Raw genomic sequence first — 22,282 nt, forward strand, 5'->3', positions numbered from 1 at the left:
CGAATTTTGGACATAATTATGCTCAATTCTTTTAAAGACGCACGAAAGCGCAGGTGTCACTGTCAATACTATCATAATCTGGATTTTTCATGACACTTTTCCGTTCCTTAACAACCTTCCGCCATTTTAGGGACACCCGTTTTGTGTAAGTCGCGAATGTCAACTAGGCTTGATAACTCACTGGAGTCCCTGGCGAATATTCTTGAATATTATGTAACTAGGAATAGTGGAGTAATCCGGGTAATATCCGTAATCTGACAGACTCGGTTATCTGACAGCTCGTCTTGTCCGCGCCGGATCTAACTTAATTACGTAATGACGTTATACCGAGAATCCCTAATACAGTGTCAGCAAACTATATTAGGTTTATATATAATACCTAGGTTTTCGTCAACAAGCATATGGTATGTAATAAGTTTAGTAACCGAAATAAATATCATATACAAATGAAATAAAACTATGAAAACGGATTATATCGCGTATATTGAATTTATAATACATCCCGACGTTTCGAACTCTTTACAGCGCTCGTGGTCAACGGGTGACTGAGGAAAAATTACAAAATGCAAAAATACCCACATACTAAAATAATGAACAATCATAGACTACAAACTTTAAGGCTGGTTGTACATGCAAAATCGGTTCATAAGGCTAGTTATACACTATAATTATTTTTCAAGTAAAGATATATATATATACGCGATAAAAAACTATGCCGGCTCCAACCCTACACCACGGACCCGAGAAGATTTAATTCCCTCCTAAATTGTAGGAGGGTATCCCAATATGGGACCGGCAACAAACTCGGCGGGACACATCTTTTCAAAACATCAGAATGTCCAGCATCATCCAACACTACGGTCTCACAGTCTATGTCTCGCTTGCTCCTTTATCAGGTGGACTACAGGATCCCAAGCTGGTGGTAGAGAAAAGCCATCTTCCCTATTAAAGTTTGGATATTTCTTAATCTCAATGGCCTCGCGCAGCATTCTGGGTATGTAACGCTTCTCCTTGGCAAGAACCAGAGGCTTATTAAACTTGATTGAGTGATTGGCTTTATCCATGACATGCTCACAGACAGCAGACCTAGGTCGACGGTGCTTGACATCAGCTATGTGTTCCTTCACCCGAGTGGAAATGCTCCGTTTCGTCTGCCCGACATATGATAGGCCACACTCACAGTCCAGCCTGTACACTCCTGCAGTCTGTAGAGGGGTATTGCATTTTACAGGCCTCAGGAATTGTGACATCTTCTTCATTGGCTTGAAATATGTTTTTATAGAAGCACGCTTCAAGATGTGGCTGATCCTGTCCGTGACCCCCCTGACAAAAGGCAGAATGGCAGGCCTGCGCTCAACTGTGGGGATCTTAATGTGGGACCTCTGGTTGACCCGCGGTATCCTGAGCTCGTTTGCCTGGAGCGCGCGCCTGGCATGCTGGAGCTCCGCGGCCAGATGCTGGTCATCACATATCCTCTGGGCTCTCTGAAACAAAGATTTGCCTACTGTAACAAGTTGACTGGGATGGTGATGCGATTTGCCATTTAAGTACCTATCAGTATGAGTAGGTTTCCTATACACAGTGCGACCTAGGGTGTTATCAGGATTTCTTTTTACCAATACATCTAAGAAGGGGAGAGAACAGTCTTTTTCCAACTCCATAGTAAATTTTATTTTGCTATGGATGGAATTTAGGTGATCCAAGAAAGTTGAAACACTACTTTTTGGAAGTATAGTAAAAGTGTCATCTACGTATCTTTTAAATATCTTCGGTCGCACAGGAGCCAATGAGAGTGCCCTCTCCTCGAAGTCCTCCATAAAGATGTCAGCGACTACTGGAGACACTGATTTTTCTGATGTTTTGAAAAGATGTGTCCCGCCGAGTTTGTTGCCGGTCCCATATTGGGATACCCTCCTACAATTTAGGAGGGAATTAAATCTTCTCGGGTCCGTGGTGTAGGGTTGGAGCCGGCATAGTTTTTTATCGCGTATATATATATATCTTTACTTGAAAAATAATTATAGTGTATAACTAGCCTTATGAACCGATTTTGCATGTACAACCAGCCTTAAAGTTTGTAGTCTATGATTGTTCATTATTTTAGTATGTGGGTATTTTTGCATTTTGTAATTTTTCCTCAGTCACCCGTTGACCACGAGCGCTGTAAAGAGTTCGAAACGTCGGGATGTATTATAAATTCAATATACGCGATATAATCCGTTTTCATAGTTTTATTTCATGAGTAACTATCGCGGTAACCGAAGACAATATTATCATATACAAAGGAAAAAATTACCAAGGCCTCCAACCCCGAGCACTGGAAGCCTTGGTATTTTTTTCTTTTGTATATGATATTTATTTCGTTTATAGTTTAAATAGTAGTGTGACTACTTGTAAAAAAACACAAATTAAAATATTTTCATTAGAAAGTAATTTAATTTGTTCTTAGAGTAAGTTTAGTAACATAGATGTGACGATACAAGCTAGCTATCGTGTTTATTAATATCTCAAAATCATCAAGTAGTTTCAGGGCTTACTGTAGTTATTTGTGCAACAAGAGAGGAAAGTTGGTTTTTCTTGCGAGTTTATTTTGAGTCCCGAGAAAGCGAAAGATTCTATATAAGATTCTATAAGTTAGAATCTTGAGCGTAGCGAGGGGCTTAAAAACACGAGATGTAAAATAACTTTGCTCTCGTGTTGCACATATAATTTTTCACCTCAGTAGTGAGAACATATTAAAGGTTAAAATGTATTTCGAATTACACAGAATAATACAGAGAAACAAAAAATAATTGTAATAAAACTATGAAGCGGCAGTTCATGGACTTCACTTAATTAAAAAGCTACTTTGTTTCACTCCCTGGAGTGACGAAAGTAGGCTTGTTCGAGCTGCTGAGGTGAAATAGTTATTTGTTATACAAGGGTGCAAAGTTGTATTTTATCCGCGAGTGTTTTAACACACGAGAAGTAAAATACATTTGCACCCGTGTGTAACACAAAACTTTTCCCCTCACTATAGCGAGGAAAGTGCAACATCCACAGGCGTTAGATCATCTTCATCAACTGGACTCAACTCATTTTTTTTACGATATTATAACAAAAAAACTCTGGAAATTCTGTACTTTTACGTGAGAAGTTTTTAAGTAAAAATTTTTTGACAATGTTGCCATTTCCGACGTATGAAATGTCAATGATGCGTTTTGAAATTGCATCGACTTAACTTGTGCGTTCAGAATTATATTTAACATAATTATTAAAAAACAAACGCTTTTTATGGAATTTTAAGGTTTATGACTTAAAATCATTAAATAAAGCTAAATTTGGTATTTTTTGTTAGATTCTCAAACCATTTATTTAATGATAATTAATATTGAACGAACCATTATCATGAGCTAAAAACTGTAATAGATGTCATATATTAAAGAAAAAGTGACGAAGCCCTCCAGTGGTGAAGGCCGGATTCGAACCGGCGTTTTTAGCTATCGCGGCTAACGCCATGAACAACTAGGCCACCCCGCCACGGCGGTGCCCGCTCATCATTAACACGCTCCATCCAAGGTCAAATTACTTTCCCTACTGGATAAAACGCGTTTTTCTCCGCTTGTATTGAAGGATAAACGACAACTTTCCGAGATGGTGAGGGGAAAAATATTTTTGCATTCATCACTACTCGTATTAACAAACATGTAAAATGAACAGCCAGCTTTCCAAACTTCACAGTACGTGAAATCAGTTTTCCAATAGGCAAGTTCGGAACGAATGCCACCTGCACGGAAGATGCACGGATGCAAGTAAGTTTGGAGTTGTGCACGGTTCGCTTAATTAAAAGTTAGGCGGAATGCAGCGCGTGTGCGGAAAAAAGAACTCGCATTGGACGGGGCGGAATTACGTACAAAAAAAAAGATGTTGAAGAGATGTTTTTGAAAATAATGGATGCGGAGGAAATGAGTGATGGAGTGAGGAAATTTAAGAGAAATGGAAATATGGATTTGTAAAAGGTAAGAGATAATAATCTATGACTCAATTGTTTTTTTTTTTTATGAAATAGGAGGCAAACGAGCAGACGGATCACCTGATGGTAAGCGATTACCGCCGCCCATGGACACCCGCAACACCAGAGGGGTTGTAAGTGCGTTGCCGGCCTTTAAGATGGGAATACGCTCTTTTCTTGAAGAATTATGATCTGGTGAGATAATTACATTTAGCAGTTAGGAAATAGCTTCTTAGAGGTTCCATACCTGAATGTAATTTCGATAAGTACAGAATGTCGGGTAATTCCAAAAAAATACTTTAATTTGCTGGGTCTTTTTTGGAACTGTGGAACTAACCGATATTTTGAAGTAGTCGGAACTAACCGAATACACCTTTCAACTTGTTTTCTTCAGTAAGGAGAACAGACACATTAAGAAAAAATTATATCAATTATTAATTGGATCTATTTAATTATAAATAATACTGTCTGTTTTAAATTTCTGTAATGCTGTGTAATAGAACATATATCTGTCGACAGCCTTTTTTTTTTTTTTTTATTCGGGGGGAAGCCGGGGGGGGTGGTATGTGGGACTCGCTCCTCCCGTACATCCTCTAACCAGAGGATGGGGAGGAGAATACCCACTAACATCCCCTGCGGCGTCACCCTCTCAGACGTTGTATGGGGGCATCATGGGCTCGCGCATTCATTCTTCCACCATGCCCCCCGCCTTTTCCCGGTATTACACCGGGGAACCCGTACCAAGGGAGGGGAGAATCAGGGACGCTTCTGATTCTCCCCCCAGACGTGTAGGACCGTGCAATGTGGGCCATCTGTCGACAGCCTATCGCAAGATCAGGCAGATCGTAATGTTCCTGTGTAATGTTTTGACGGAGGTAAGATAGGTTCGTTAGGTTGCTTCAGATGCCCGAAGGTAAACCGTCCAGATATAAGCTTAATTACGTATACGGGGCTCCGTCTACTCAGGGAACAAGACAAAGATTTTCACGTTTCACGATGTGCCTAAGAATTTCACTATCTGCCTGTAATCGGCCGCCGACATATACACATCAAAATGTATTAGGTAAACAGGTCCTCCAGTGTCCGTGGTCAAGATGCCATGAGCGACAAATAGGCGCGTAAACCCAGTGAATTAGAAAGGAATAAAAAATACGACGCGCCGTGCGAAACTTGCGACGGAAGATTTGACGATCGCGCGGATTTTAACGTTTTTCCTCAATAACTCTGAAATTATACTTCTGATTAAAATTTCTTTGCTCAAATCCCTCGGCTATATCACTAGCTATTTTATACTAAAATTATACTGCCATGGAATGCTGGGTAATGATATAAAATTGAAAATCAATGAAAATTAGACATGTTTTCGTGATTTTTTTCTAACGAGCCAACTTTAACTTTTTAAGGTTTTGCTTGCAGTCTGCGCTCGAAAATATAGTCTAGTTTCTACATGTTTTTTTTTATTGCATTTGCCCTTCATTAAAACGTTTAAAAATTCATAATAAAAACTGCAATTTTGCAGGAGCCCCCTCTCAAAACTCACGTTTATCCAAATAGAACATAATTTTGTAATGCCTACTTACTTTGTTGTCGGTTTTTCATATTATTACAATTGCTGCAAAATTCCGCGAAGTCACAACTAGCTGCGCTTTAGAAAAATGTCCCGAACGTAAGCGAAGTTGGGGAACAATGTAGTTCGCGTGGCAAGTTGCCGAACGCGGAATATCGGAAGTTTGCAACGCCTGACATAACTTCTGGCATGTTGTGTTGCCCTTCTGTGATGGAAATAAAGCCACATATAGTAGTCTAGTAGCCATAACACAAGCCTTGTAGAGCTTATTTTCAATTTATTTATTTCCTTTAAGTACAATTTTAATTTACATCATGTTGTTCATAAGAGCAGGAAACGATTCCTCCGTACTAGTAAAAACTGTATGACGGCAGGAAGCACCACCTCTCCCGGATCACATTTAATCTTATCTAGCAGTAGGTATACATGTATTTGCGCAGTACTTGATATATATACATATATATATGTAATATTGTATAAAGATGACAAGAAAATGAAAAAAAAAAAAACAGGTTGCAACAAGAAAAAAAACAAAGCAAATAGAATTGGAAATAAGTGTTTTTGTATGTGCGCGCGTGTGAGTGTATGTGTGTGTGTGTGTGTGTGTGTGTGTGTGTGTGTGTGTGTGTGTGTGTGTGTGTGTGTGTGTGTGTGTGTGTGTGTGTGTGTGTGTGTGTATGTGTGTGTGTGTGAATATGTGTGTGTGTGTGTGTGTGTGTGTGTGTGTGTGTGTGTGTGTGTGTGTGTGTGTGTGTGCGTGTGTGTGTGTGTGTGTGTGTGTGTGTTTGTGTGCGTGTGTGTGTGTGTGTGTGTGTGTTTGTGTGCGTGTGTGTGTGTGTGTGTTGTATGTGTGTGTTTGTGTGTGTAGTTGTCATCACTAGTGAGATTCTAAAGATCATGAGAAGCATAGCATGTATGGAAGCATATATGGATATATGATGGATATGTAATATGTGAGGGAAGCACAACGTATATAGAAAAAACTTGTGGGACTAGATCGATCTGTGTAAAATTGTCATATAATTCAGTAGTGCCACTTCACAAAATATCGCTTTTCGGGAGCAAAATGCAGCATCTTATCGAATTTATGAAGTCAGTGGGAGTGCTTCCTATCATATTATGTTTTACACAGAATTGCAGACATTTATAACATGCGCTTTGAACAGTTCAGTTCAGTTCACTTAATTTATTGATAAAAAATATTTTACAGGTCACACAGGTACATTTGAAATACGACAGTTATATACAATTAAATATTATAGATAAACTACATTGGTCAAAGTTTACAATTTCTTAAATAATGATCGTGCAATAGTTGTCAATACAATAATATTTTAAATAAGAGAGAGAAAATATAATAAATAAGAAAGATGAAAGAGATAATAAAATCATCAACAGTGTTACTCTGTTTTTGCTTGGTCTAGGAGTAGACATTACATTACATTATAACAACAATAGTTATGTATTACAAGCTTGTGACTTTTGCATAACTATACAAAAACGTTCCTATTGCAAGTCAAGTTAGCGAACAATGTAAGCAAGTTGGTGGCAATGTGCCGAGAAGGCGGATGCCAGAAGTTGGCGACACCTGGAACAGTTTCTTGCATATTATGTTGACCTAGTATGTTGTATTTATAAGCTACTGCCTTGTTCTAGTTTTAAAAAATTAGCAGTATGCTGCCTAAACTATATTATTTTTTAAAAACTGTAATAGATGTCATATATTAAAGAAAAAGTGACGAAGCCCTCCAGGCCGGATTCGAACCGCCACCGCTCGTCACTTTTTCTTTAATATATGACATCTATTACAGTTTTTAATTTATATATGTGACTACTTAAAAAAACACAAATCAAAATATTTAATAAAATAATTTGATTTGTTCCCAAACTTGTTTATATAATTTTTTGTTTTGTTTTTACTAATGTATTATTTTGTGTCTTTACAGGTAAGTCGGCCCTGCTGTTATTAAAACTGGCATGTAGATATATAGTCACCTTCGAACTGTTCATTAAGAAGGCGGCGATTAATATTAGGACAATATTGCGTGCGTATTATGAATATAATAATCCTTACCCAAGAAAATGTTGCTTGTTAGTTAAATGTGTTGTTCTTTTGTAAATAATACATTTAATCATCAAATGAAGTAGGTAACTTTATTAACTTTGAAAATTAACTAAAAAAATACTCTAGTCACCACGTAAATTAGTACGTTAACTGCAGCCAAAACTGAAATACCAATCTGTTAGCATTGTACTGGAAATACCCCGATTTCCGCATTAGCCCAAATGTTCGCATTTCACAAGTCCCGCAAAACAAGGCCACATTATATAAGTTTAGGGCAATTAGGGCTTAGGCCTAAGTTACGCCGCACTTAATTCTGAGCTTAATTGTGCTCGGAGTAGACATATTGGATTGTGTGGAGTTCGTTGTGGTACAGTCACTACCAGATATATCGGAGCGGCCGAGGTGTTCAAAAGTATCTGAACGCGCACTCTAGCGCCTTTACAATAGAGGCGTGTTCAGATTTGCTACCCATGTACAGTCAGCAGCAGAAGTTGCTAAGCGGGCGAGGTGTTCAAACTTCAAAATGCCCTTGACACGCTCTTATTCTCTTAATAATAAAGTCGCGTCAAGATCATTTTGAACACCTCGCCCGTTTAGCAACTTCTGAAGCTGACTGTACTAGTTTTACGAATATACCGTTATTAAATAGCCTATTATTTGAATTAAGCCATAAAAAATGACAAATACCATAATTATGAACGACTTAAAACGGAACGCTTATTTTTTTGCTATAATAAATTGCGAGTTAACGGAAGTTATGGAAGGCTGAAGTGCGGCCAAGATCGTGTTTATGCAAATCAGACTTTTTTTTACCACCATTAAATGCTAATTATCACATTTTGAACAACTTTGAAGTTTGAAGTACCTATCAGGGACCGCGTTTGGGGAATATGCAATTTTGAATAAGTAGTAGTAGTAGTAATAGTAGTAGTAATTAAAACTCTTTATTGTACAAAAAACATAAAACAAGAGAAAAACGCATCATTTGTACAAAGGCGAACCTAAATTTATTTATTTATCGTATGGCAATTATATTTTACACTGTTCATTTATTAGCTAGCTTATAATCTAAATCTACATTTGTCCAAGTAGGTGATGGCTGCACTCGTTGCGGTTTTAAAATCTTCCACTGGGCCATCGTACTTTGTCAGTGGACACTCCAAGACGATATGCCGAACAGTTTGCTTTGGGCAGCCGCATTCGCAGCACTCCTGATCACTCCATCCCCATTTTTTTCGGAGGTACGCACAGTGGCCGATTCCTGTTCTGAGACGGTTAAGCATGCACCAGGCGAACCTAAAAACACTTGCTTACTCGCGCTTAAGGGGCCCACTGACTATCAGTCCGCCGGACGATATCGGCCTGTCAGTTTCGGAACTGTCAAATTTTTGTTCTAACTAACATTCCGATATCGTCCGGCGGACTGATAGTCAGTGGGCCTCTTTACTTCGCTGTCTCAGCGATCCAAAGTGGATCTTGGCCTCCGATACTAGATTTCGCCATTCGTTCCTATCCTGTACGATCCAACGCCATTCAGCCGCTTGGATGTCACATAGGTCCTTCTGGACCTCATCGATCCACCGGTACCTAGGCCTTCCGACCGGACGTCTCCCAGTATGAATAAATAATTAATTGAATAAATCCGAAAGTAACCGTCTGTTTTTTAGGGTTCCGTACCCAAAGGGTAAAAACGGGACCCTATTACTAAGACTCCTCTGTCCGTCAGTCTGTCTGTCACCAGGCTATATCTCATGAACCGTGATAGCTAGATAGTTGAAATTTTCACAGAAGATGTATTTCTATTGCCGCTATGACAACAAATACTAAAAAGTAGAGAACCCTCGGTGGGCAAGTCCGACTCGCACTTGTCCGGTTTTTTTTTAGTTTAGTTGTATAGAAATTTAGCACGTTCGAAAGTTAATGTCTGGACATGGCCATAGGCAACTTTACTTTTGTATATCGCATCCCCTGCTGGACTAAAAGCGCATATGCGCGACGCCTGTCGCAAAAAAAATAGTTATTATGTGATTCGTCATCTATTCGTAATTTTTTCATTCAGAATTGTTTATTAAACTAGACTACATCATAGGCTGACATTATGTTTAATGATGGTCCCACGTCCCACAATGTATCATTTTTACTTTCACCTATTTCGGTGTTTATTTGACAGAAATCAAATTTTGTGTGTTTTAGTTTATTTCTTCAACTATTTTATTTAATGAATGATTTTTTTTTATACTACGTCGGTGGCAAACAAGCATACGGCCCGCCTGATGTTAAGCAGTCTCCGTAGCCTATGTACTTACGCCTGCGACTCCAGAGGAATAATGAATGAATGAAAAACTTTATTTGCCCATAGATACATAATACCTCATTCAAGACTGGTCCATTCTTTTCACGTTTAGTTGCATTTGATTAGTAATAAAACAATATAAATATTCCATAAGCATCTTCCCCATTTCGTCTACTAATCAAAGGCTCATATTTATCCTGACTAACTTAATTAACCGACCCTGGTCCTAAGCAAATATGCCGCGAGAATATGTTTGTTGCGGTTCCATAGGGCCCTGGTGTGAGCTGATGAGCTTTCTTGACCTTTAATAACACAACAACATACAAAGGAAGAAATGACCAAGGCCATCAGTGCCCGGGGCTGGAATGGCATTGTCACATACTTGGAAATTTCGACTCATGCCACCGAGCCTGGGTGGCCGAGCGGTTGAGGCATCTGTCGCGTAAACGGAGGACGCTGGTTCGATTCCAGCCCCGGGCACTGGAGGCCTTGGTCATTTCTTCCTTTGTATATGATATTTATTTAGTTTATAGTTTAAATAGTAGTGTGACTGCTTATAAAAACACAAATTTAAATATAGTATATGTTTATTTTTAAGTTAACCGTAGTTATAAGTTTTAATTAACAACTAACAAAATATTATGGACCATGTTTGTCTGAAATAAATGAATTTTATTTTTTATTTATTTTTAATATTTTCATAAGAATTTAATTTGTTCTTAGAACATGTACTTATTTATTTTGTTATGTCACTGTTTGGGAGGTTAGCGATTCAGGTCTCAGGAGCAGCAGGCGGGGCTCTTCAATGATTGCTTCTTATTTTGAGTTTTACGAATTGTTTTTATTTTAAATTATTGAATTCAAATTTACAGTGGTTGAAAGTAAGGCGATTTTTATAAAAAAAACGCAAATAATCGCGAGAGCGGCTTGTGTGTCGTGCCGTGTAGATGGTAAAGTGTTAGCTATCGCCGCGCCCCTGCGCGGCCGTGGTTGGAAACTCCGCCTCTTCTTGGGATGCCCGCTAGGTGGCGTTAGGCTCGCGAACAGTCACTTTTTGGTGAAAGCCAACGTCTTGAGGAAACCGAACTAATCCAAAAAAACACTAGTTTTCCCCCTGGGTTAAGGGATCAATGCCAGTCTTCATGTGTAGTGCTTTAGTCAATTCTTAGGATTCGTTATCATCAGGCTCCCATGAGCCGTGGCAAAAAGCCAGGACAAAGCTAGGAAGATAATGATGGTGTACCTAATCGTATTTTTAAATACGCTCATATCTAAAGTAACAACTCACACTGACATGGAAAAACATAAGTATCTTACCGAATTGCGTTCTATTTGACATAGTATTTGTGCGTGCGACTATTAGATTAGGTACTTTATGTATTGACGGCGGTGCTCTCTATTAGGACTCTTTGTAAATTCGGTTTATCTCTAAAGAGTATTAACTTTTAACTCATTGTAAGTACTTACTTACTTATTACGGTGACGCAATGACCCAATGTGAGTCCTGGCCTCCGACACCAGATCACGCCATGCCTCTCGTCGGTCTTGCGATAGCTGTCGCCAGTCGCCATGGCCGAGGTTGAGCAGGTCTTGAGCAACTCCGCCGTTCCAGCGGCATCTAGGGCTGGACGCCCTAGGTGCCGCTGGAACGACGGAGCATCTCGGTTGTCCCAAGTACGCTTTCTTCACGGCACGATCCTCTTCCATTCTCTCTAAGTGTCCCAGCCACTGAAGCCTAGCCGCTTTGGTCTCTCCAATAATGTTAGGTTTTGACACCAGGTCTTCTATCTCCCTGTTCTTACTGACTCTCCACCTCCCATCTTCCGCTCTTGTCGGCCCCAGAATCTTTCGCAGAATCTTCCTTTCCGCCACTAACAGCTTATTCTCTTCTTTCAATTCATTCATTCATTCATTCAAGGTTAATGTCCAAGGTTCGCATCCATACATTAAAATTGGAAACTCATTGTAAGTGCTGCCTTTTAAAAGCAACGCAGTTTTTATATAATGTAACCTATTCCAATGCCCTTGATGTCAAGTAGGTCCATTCATTAACATCGGTCCAGGAGCCACTGCACAATTTTGTTGTTCGCCCTCTATTAATATGTAATTAGAATATTATTGTCTAGAAAACGCACAAGTTTCAAATCGATCCTTAAACTTTGTATAAATACCGCGAACGTGTGAAACGCAAAAGGATGCATTTACATCTCACCCCCATAACAATCATCAACACAAGTGTTTTCAATCTGACAAGCGGCAGCCTCGATGGCGCCTCACAAAAATGTTTACACATTTCGCGGGGATAAGTACTTTCCGAACTCTCCCCGCTTTCCGAAGAACAAAAGGTGTCATTTCAATTGCTATAGCGAGTCGAAGGCCCAGATTAAGCAGTATAAACTATAAGTCCTTGGTCTACGCAGTCCAGTTTACGCGGTCAGCTAAGCGTCCAGCGTCACGTCACAAGCGGCGTCAGAATACTGTGTATGGAAATGTAATGAGATGGTCTTTAGTAAACGCTGTCCGATAAATCTGTACGCTACACACATTTTCGAGTATTGCAGCGTAAATTTTATGTCTAAAGGGGCCCACCCATTACAAGCCCGCCGGACGACATCAGCCTGTCAGTTAGAACAAAAATTATTTGACAGTTCCGAACAAGACATGCCGATATTGTCCGTGCGGACTGGTAATGGGTGCTGGGCCCCTTAACGTCAGTAGGTAAATAAGTATAGAAATAAACAAAGACTAATTGAAAAAACTGAACGTTTTAGGCGTCGTGGCTCTATATATTGAGATTTTTGCCAATATTCAATTAGTACCTAAAATTCATTTAGGCGTCAATAGGAACGTTCACTACCATATCCATAGAAAGTGACGCCGTACAAAACGTATGGGCTAAGCGTACTCCAATTGTAACAAATGTCAAGTACCCTTACCACGAGTTTGACACTGACATATTCGCAAACGACTGCGTAAACTTACTTGCAATGCATCTCCCTCGTACTGACATTGGTGCCAGCGAGATGCACTGCGTTTGAGCTGACGCAGTCGCTAGCGTTTAAGGCCGCGTAAAAGTTGTGAAGGTAAAGGTCACATTACACTGGGTTTTACAACGTGACTCGCCCGCACTCGTCCAACGTGAACACAACCGGGGCTAATAGAAACGCCATTACGGCACGCACGTGTGGCTGTGTACATATGCTAACTACCTTCTACCCCGATCCGAACTCTTTACACGCTTTTCATACTGTGCTGCAGATCGCTGAGACGCTTTGGAGATTCTCTTTTGAATATTACGCAACTGTGATGTATAGGGATGATGACACATGTTGAATTTTATAACAAAATCTAGTAAAATAGATAGCAAAGAAGCAATTTATCACAATACGAAGTGGTTTTTTTTTTTTGTTAGGTTTAGAGTCAATTTAAATGTAATGTTTTAAAGTAAAATGTGGTAACTTTGTCTAGTTAATTAGCAATTCACAATATTAAATAACAATTTTGTGCAATTTATCACAAAAATGTTGATATTAAAATAATAAATAGAAATGTTAAAACAATATAAGACTTATGAAATAAACTATAAAGCTCCTGTAAAATAATAAATAAAAAAAAACTATCGCGGTAACCGAAGACAATAATATAAGAGCTAAAAGTTTCAAAATTTTTTTTTTTTTACTTTTAAAAGGTAAAAAGTAATGGTACCATTCGATTCCATACATTTTCGAAATTACGGGCCGTTTTAAAACAACGTATAAGTCGTGCCTATGATGATTACGTTACAAATGTTCAATCTGAAATGTACGTTACAAATGTTCAATCTGAAATGTACTCGTTACAAATGTTCAATCTGAAATGTACTCGTTACAAATGTTCAATCTGAAATGTAGATCCGCGTTCTTTCTGGAAACACATTAACAGTTTAAAATCGAAAGGTTCAAAACACGTCTCCACTATTAACGGGAAAGATCATGATGGTAGTGATGCAGATACCTTTGCACGTTTCTTTTCGTGTCTTTTTGCCAAATAAACCTTTGCTTGACCATAATGCTGGAAACCGTAGTGACGAAGCTTGAAGCTCCTCTTAACGTAAAGGATTTAAAAGAATTTCTATACGCTCCTAACTAAAGCGATCATTACACATAAGACCCGTCCCCAGGTGTCAACGCGTAAGTAGCTTACGGAGCGCACATATGCGTAGTAAAAAGCACCTGTCACGCCCCTTCAGTCTGGTTGGTGTTTTTTGCTGCAATTTGCAGCTCTAAAAAGTATATGTTAGAATGAGACGGATTATTTACGTCGGAAGCCTGTCGCATGTCGTTTGTCAAATTATTGAAATCGCATTCTACGCCTCCACCACAGCGTTTGTTTTTGTTAAGTAATCGAAACTAGTTTCTTACCAAATCTACTAAGCTACTAAATAATTAAAGGTTAGTGTGTATGAAAATTCCATATTAAAAACATAGAATATGATTTTGCACTAAAACTGAAGTTTATCCACAAATGTTCGGTTGGTTAAGATTTAAAATACCTAATTCATCAAAACAGATTTCTTTTAGCAGATGTGTACCTATTACATTTTATATTTTAACTTATTACTTATATTAAGCAGTAAGTAGGAGTAGTAAAACACTTTATTGTACCAAAAATGAACATAAAAAAAACCGGACAAGTGCGAGTCGGGCTCGTCCACCGAGGGTTCCGTACTTTTTAGTATTTGTTGTTGTAGCGGCAACAGAAATATATCATCTGTGAAAATTGCAACTGTCTATAGCTATCACGGTTTATGAGATACAGCCTGGTGACAGACGGACAGCGGAGCCTTAGCAATAGGGTCCCGTTTTTACCCTTTGGGTACGGAACCCTCAAAAAACACAAAGGCGGACTTATCCCTTTCAGGGATCTCTTCCAGTTAACTTTAATTAAATTAATTTATTGATGTTTGCTAGGCGTGTATACAGGGTGATCAATCCAAATGGGTCAGTATAGAGAAGTCAGGAACTATGAGAGATAGCGAAATCTGTTCTTAGGAACCATCAGCCATGGCGTCGATTTTAGATTTAATAATAATGAACTAATGACATTTAAACTTTTTTTTAAACTCTCCGTCTCATACATAACCGGGAATCGAACCTGGTCAATATTCTTTATGTAATCGCGTGTAGTATTTGTTTGTATAATTGATCCTGAAAGTATAAGGTTATGTATGAGAGATAAAAAAAATGCCATTATTATTTAATCTGAAATCGAAGCCATGGTCCCTAAGAACAGATGTCGTTATCTCGCATAGTTTCTGACTTCTCCCTACTGACCCATTTGGATTGATCACCCTGTATACGTATGTAGTAGTAGTAGTAAATCACTTTATTGTAAAAAAACAAAAATTGTTAACATACACATAAATATACATATACATAAATTGTATACATTGTTATTGTTGTGTTGTTGTTGTTAATTGTTGTGTTGTTGTTGTTGTTGGCATGTATGTTTAATCAAGAAATCTTATTTCAGTGCCTTTTCATACCTCGTGACAATACGAGGTACCCAATAGCGGCTTTCATGTTGATTGTCACTGTGACAAGGTTAAAAGGTGGAACAGAAATCAAATTCCTTTACAGTACAATACGAACTCAACTATACATATACAGCCTTTTTTTTTGTTCACGGAGTGGGCGAATGCTTTTACTGTGGGACTAGGTCTGTTTGTGTAAAATTGTCCTACTACACTACTGTTAAGTGGCAAAAAATATCTCATTTTTATGCTAACAAAGGTATGTGACGATAAATTTCCACTTTAGCCGTCACTATCTATTTGATGCTGGCCGTACTACATACAAAATTATTTGTCCCATTCAACCATCACACCCTGTATAAGTCAAATCTTCAAGCCATGCAAGCTATGTAAGCCTAGCTGAAACGTCGAAAAAAAAAGGCAAAATAATGAAATTGACATTAATTGTGACGTTTTTAACCAAAAGGTACCACATTCTCGATCGTCGATAAGGTTGATTTCACATTGAAGCTATATTGAAATAGCACCTTATTGAAAACCGACAATAAGTACCCTTTTGGTCGAAAATGGCACAATTATGTTTTCTGTATAAGTCAGTTCGCTTATGCATACAGATGGCCAGCCATTCGGTCCCTAATTATCAACGCACATTAGGTACCGGGCCGAATAAATAGCCTTCAATTCAGTTTGCTAGTTATTATAGCCTTTATTACTTATGCAATAGAGTTCAAAGCAAGCGGTTAGGGTAGGGTTACCTCTCGACTCCGAATTCCTTTAAAAACATTTGCAACGGCCGACATAGGTATGCCTATATGGGTTATATTCGACCACTTTAGCTTACTTTTATTATTTGGCCTGACGTTTCGAATGTGACGTTACGTCCGTAGTCACTGGCAGAACGGGCCTAACGGACTGAGTGGACGGACCGTTTTAAAAAAATATGATGAAAATTATGAGTGAAAGTCGTAGATTGAGTTTTTATTCCGCTTGGGGAGATGATTGCTTGGATATACGTGCGCTCTCCGGATACACATACTTAATACGGACCTTGAGGTCACGTTACGCTGGCGAAAAACGCAATCTCGCTTACGCTAGCAATTGGAACACAGAGCGGAGGGGTCGGCAACCTTTTAGAAAAATAAAGTTTTTCAAAGAGCCACTGTGTATGTTTTTTTGGAGAGCTGAATAAGCCGCATACAATGCAGCTCGCAAGCCGCGATTTGTCAACGGCCCAAGGCAATAAAAGCAGTCATTGACGACCGCGATCCCTGGCCTGGGCAAATAATGGCGGTTATTGACGACCGACGCGAGTATTTACGGCCGCGGCGAAACACTAGCCCGGTCTGCATTTCCGCGACGAGTATTCCTATTTTAAAAATATAATACCGATGTCATACCAATATCTGCATCCCGTTCTCACTGATATATCGTTGCAAAAGGTATGTACTGAGATAAGTCTAATATTGGAATCGTACCAAAAATATCTGAATAAGTCTGTGGAATAGGTAGTACCTAGGTATCAATAAATTGTTGGTGTAAATGTTTGGATAGGCGATTGAATTGAGCATTGATGTTAGTGACGTTCATTTAGGTAGAAGGCACATTTTACCACACTTAACTGACCAGGGGGCCTAGCCAAGTGACAATCGTTGATAGAAAACGCCAATCGAAAGTGGCATAATGTATGGAAATGATCACGTGACGTGATATTTCGTTTCGTCTGTGATCGCTGTGGGGGTGCGTAATAACGCAGGAATACTCCACACCTATCCACTTGCTTGCTATAGGCACGGCTTCGGGCGTAGAAAGTAAACAAGCGATATGTTCTTTTGTTTTATTCTTGAGCACACACACACAAGCGTAAGCGAAGGTACAGAGTATATAGGAGTATTTACAGAAGGAGAAATGAAGAAAGATAGATAGGCACTTAAAACTATCAGGCGCGAGCGAATACAAAACAATGCAATTTGCGGTGCAATACGCGGCGCAGCGACATGCACTTCGCGTCAAGGCGGCTGATTGACTGGTGAGCGCGGCCCGCGAGAGAGTGCGCGTGCGCAAGGTGGTCGGCTGAGAACCGGCTCGGCCGTGACGTATGCAGTCGCCGCGCTAAATTATCTAATATAACGGGGGATCTGCTTGTCCACTTCGACATGCAAAATATGTAACATTAAAATAATTTTGAATAAATAATTAATTACATTGAAGAAAATAAATAATAAAATAAATTTGATTTAATTGCACAATAAAATTAGAAAAACATAAAACTGTAAAATGTAAAGGTGTAAATTAACATAAAATTAGGAGTAAATACATAACACATTTGGCTTGACGCCCACATCACCCCCCCCCCCCCCAGAGACCGGCTAAGGGCGATAATAGTCTGGAAAATGAACTACACGACCTGAGCGTGTACGTTTGACGACATTTTCCTCATTCAAAGCTGAACCGGTGGTGGTTGTTTTGTGGGAGTTGTTATGTGTTTGTGTTTCATGTGTAATGTGATTGGTGTGTGTGTCGTGAAGTATGTAGGCTGGCTTTATGCGGTCTACAGATACTGTCACAGACTTACCATTTATGAGCAGAGTGAATACCTTTGGACCTCTCTGAAGGACCTTGTAGGGGCCCGTGTAAGCTGGCTTCAACGACTTGAACAGAGTATCGTCTCTGAGAAATACATGAGAAGACGTTGCTAGGTCGTTGAAAATAAATGTACGACGCTGACTCACGTGACGGGAAGCTGGTGTCGGGCGCAAGTTCTTTGTGAACGTGCGAAGCCGAGACAAGTAGTCCGTCACATCAGGAAATGGATCAGCGCCTGGGTTGAAAAATTCACCAGGCATTCGCAGGGGCTGTCCGTAGACGAGCTCCGCAGAGGAGGCTTGGAGGTCTTTTTTGAAGGAGTTCCTTACGCCTAACAACACCAGTGGGAGTGATTCAACCCATGTGCTGCCGGCGTGACACGTAATGGCGGCCTTTAGCTGGCACATTGGTGACTCCCTGCTAAACACCTCAGAATGACTAACACCAGCGGCACTGAACCAAACAAAGAAGTACCGTTACAAAATGGCGCCGAGCACTTAACGGCTGAATCACGTCGGGGTCACCAATGGGGGGGTGCGTAATAACGCAGGAATACTCCACACCTATCCACTTGCTTGCTATAGGCACGGCTTCGGGCGTAGAAAGTAAACAAGCGATATGTTCTTTTGTTTTATTCTTGAGCACACACACACAAGCGTAAGCGAAGTAGACCTGTACCAATAACTTCTGAGGTTATAAGAATATTAATGTTGCTTATTTTTTATATATAGTTTCCAGACCATATATTAAACCTAAAAATAATATTTTGTGTCATCCTAGGTATTTGCTTAGGTAGAAATTTAGGTATTTCTTTTTTCAATCAGCATTCTGTAAAAAAAATATTCGAGACGAAATTATTTGTTTCCCTGTAAAGGCAAAGTGGCTTCCGACGTACACACGCATTTTGTGTCATTTTCATCCACGGGTATAATGGCATTTAATAAATACCTAATATTGATCCTAAAACGCCTAAAAAAATATTAGAGTCGGTAAGTGAAGTGTTGTACTTTACAGAACATTGTTATATGTTATTCAAACAAATCTGTGTCAAATTCATCCACCGCTTTTATTTAAAAAAATTTTTTTTCTAATTAACACCCTGTATCTGCCACAAAAAAAAATTCATATTATTAAGTTTACGTCTACAATATTATAATACCACATTGAGACATCATTCATAGTTTGGGTCATTTTGATCCACGGTTTTTTTACTATCTGGCAAAATAAAACTCAATTGAGCAAGAAGGGCGTGCGCGGGGAAGGGTACCTACGCGGGTGGGGTGCTTATTATACTTGCCGCAATATCAGCTGGCGACTGAGATCTTAATACTATCTCCTTTACCCTTGTTAAGACCAACCAAGAGATGGCATTATGAGCTGTCTCGCCAATTAGTTTTGCGATACAGTGTATTTATTTCATTCGGAGGCATAATTACATTGTCTTATCAATCTTACCGTAGTAGGTATATAAATATAATTAAAAATAAACTGTAGGCTGCACTCCTCATACTGACCAACATTTGTGACGTTCCTAATCAAAAGGTACCACTTTCTCTGACAGGTTATTTGTATAAAGATATAATCAAATTTCGTCTTTATGGTAAACGACAAAGTGGTACCTACCTTTTGATTGAGAATGTCACAACAGCGACTTAAAAATTACTTTTGTTTCGATTTTTAGTAGACTTTTTAAGTTTATTTTAAGACGCAATTTATTGTGATTTTTGTTATGTTTAAGCGTGGCAAGCAACATTAATTACATTGATGATGATGTTCATTAAATACAATATTTTTTCATACTATACTGAACTGTCACCCTATACATGAGAATGAACAGCGCCCTCTTGACAATGATCATATATTACTGGTCAGGCTTTAATATGTGTCATAATTTAGTAAAGTCCCCTTTGTGGATTCTAAGTTTCCGAGTTACAGCAGTTTAGTGAAAGCGTTTTTTTTTTAATATAAATTAAGGGTTGAATAAAGAGGAAAGAAAATTTGATTATTTTTGCGCTACGACGCACGGTTTAGGAGATACAGCCCTATAAAGTTTTTTTTATTGTTTTTTTTTTTTCTTTTCTTTTTTACATTGTGTTTTTTGTATATTACTTTGGGGTTTCATAAAGGGGAACGAAAATTTAATTATTTTTGCGCTACGACGCATGGTTTAGGAGATCAAGCCCTATAAAAAAAAACTTTTTTTTTTTTGCGTTTTTTTTTGTATAAATTAATGGTTACATAAAGGGGACCGAAAAGTTGATTATTTTTGCGCTACGACGCACGGTTTAGGAGATACAGCCCTATATAGATTTTTTTCTTTTTCTTTTTTACGTTTCTAAATCTTAATTAAGGGCTTCTTAAGGGGAACGAAAATTTGATTATTTTTCGCTACCATGCACGGTTTAGGAGATACATCCCTAAAGTTTTTTTTGTTGTTTTTTTTTTCTTTTTTTTTGTCATTGCGTTTTTTGTTATTACTTTGGGGTTTCATAAAAGGGAACGAAAATTTTATTATTTTTGCGCTACGACGCACGGTTTAGGAGATACAGCCCTAAAATGATTTTTTTCTCTTTTTCTTTTTTGCGTTTTTAAATCTTAATTAGGGGCTTCTTAAAGGGGAACGGATATTGATTATTTTTGCGCTACGATGCACGGTTTAGGAGATACAGCCCTATAAAGTTTTTTTGTTATTATTTTTTTCTTTCTTTTTCTTGTGTTTTTGTATATTATTTTGGGGCTTCATAAAGGGGAACGAACATTTTATTACTTTTGCGCTACGACGCATGGTTTAGGAGATACAGCCCTATAAAGATTTTTTTTTAAATTTTGCGTTTTTTTAAATATAAATTATGGGTTGCATAAAGGGGAACGAAAATTTTATTGTTTTTGCGGTACCACGCACGGTTTAGGAGATACAGCTCTATAAAGTTTTTTTTCCTGGTTTTTTTTTTGTTTTTTTTTTTAAGTATTAATTACGGGTTCCTTAAAGGGGTTTTTTAAATTATTTTTGCGCTACGACGCATGGTTTAAGAGATACAGCCCTATAATGATATTTTTTTTAAATTTTGCGTTTTTTTTTAAATATAAATTATGGGTTGTATAAAGGGGAACGAAAATTTTATTATTTTTGCGCTACGACGCATGGTTTAGGAGATACAGCCCTATAAAGATTTTTTTATTGTTTTTTTTTTCTTTTTTTCTTTTTTACATTGTGTTTTTTGTATATTACTTTGGAGTTTCATAAAGGGGAACGAAAATTTTATTATTTTTGCGCTACGACACATGGTTTAGGAGATACAGCCCTATAAAGATTTTTTTTTTAAATTTTGCGTTTTTTTAAATATAAATTATGAGTTGCATAAAGGGGAACGAAAATTTTATTGTTTTTGCGGTACCACGCACGGTTTAGGAGATACAGCTCTATAAAGTTTTTTTTCTTGGTTTTTTTTTTGTTTTTTTTTTAAGTATTAATTACGGTGTACATAATATTGTCTTCGGTTACCGCGATAGTTACTCATGAAATAAAACTATGAAAACGGATTATATCGCGTATATTGAATTTATACTACATCCCGACGTTTCGAACTCTTTACAGCGTTCGTGGTCAACGGGTGACTGAGGAAAAATTACAAAATGCAAAAATACCCACATACTAAAATAATGAACAATCATAGACTACAAACTTTAAGGCTGGTTGTACATGCAAAATCGGTTCATAAGGCTAGTTATACACTATAATTATTTTTCAAGTAAAGATATATATATATACGCGATAAAAATAAACTATGCCGGCTCCAACCCTACACCACGGACCCGAGAAGATTTAATTCCCTCCTAAATTGTAGGAGGGTATCCCAATATGGGACCGGCAACAAACTCGGCGGGACACATCTTTTCAAAACATCAGAATGTCCAGCATCATCCAACACTACGGTCTCACAGTCTATGTCTCGCTTGCTCCTTTATCAGGTGGACTACAGGATCCCAAGCTGGTGGTAGAGAAAAGCCATCTTCCCTATTAAAGTTTGGATATTTCTTAATCTCAATGGCCTCGCGCAGCATTCTGGGTATGTAACGCTTCTCCTTGGCAAGAACCAGAGGCTTATCAAACTTGATTGAGTGATTGGCTTTATCCATGACATGCTCACAGACAGCAGACCTAGGTCGACGGTGCTTGACATCAGCTATGTGTTCCTTCACCCGAGTGGAAATGCTCCGTTTCGTCTGCCCGACATATGATAGGCCACACTCACAGTCCAGCCTGTATACTC

The 22,282-nt window shown here is 38.5% G+C and overlaps 1 protein-coding gene across 1 annotated transcript in view; it reads left to right on the top strand.

Annotated features, from left to right (window-relative positions):
- Positions 1-22,282, top strand: part of LOC134747409 (neurobeachin-like) — a 951,208-nt gene that overhangs the window by 440,599 nt on the left and 488,327 nt on the right. The window lies entirely within an intron of this gene.

Source organism: Cydia strobilella, chromosome 14 (assembly GCF_947568885.1).
Source record: "Cydia strobilella chromosome 14, ilCydStro3.1, whole genome shotgun sequence".
Classification (NCBI taxonomy): Eukaryota; Metazoa; Arthropoda; class Insecta; order Lepidoptera; family Tortricidae; genus Cydia; species Cydia strobilella.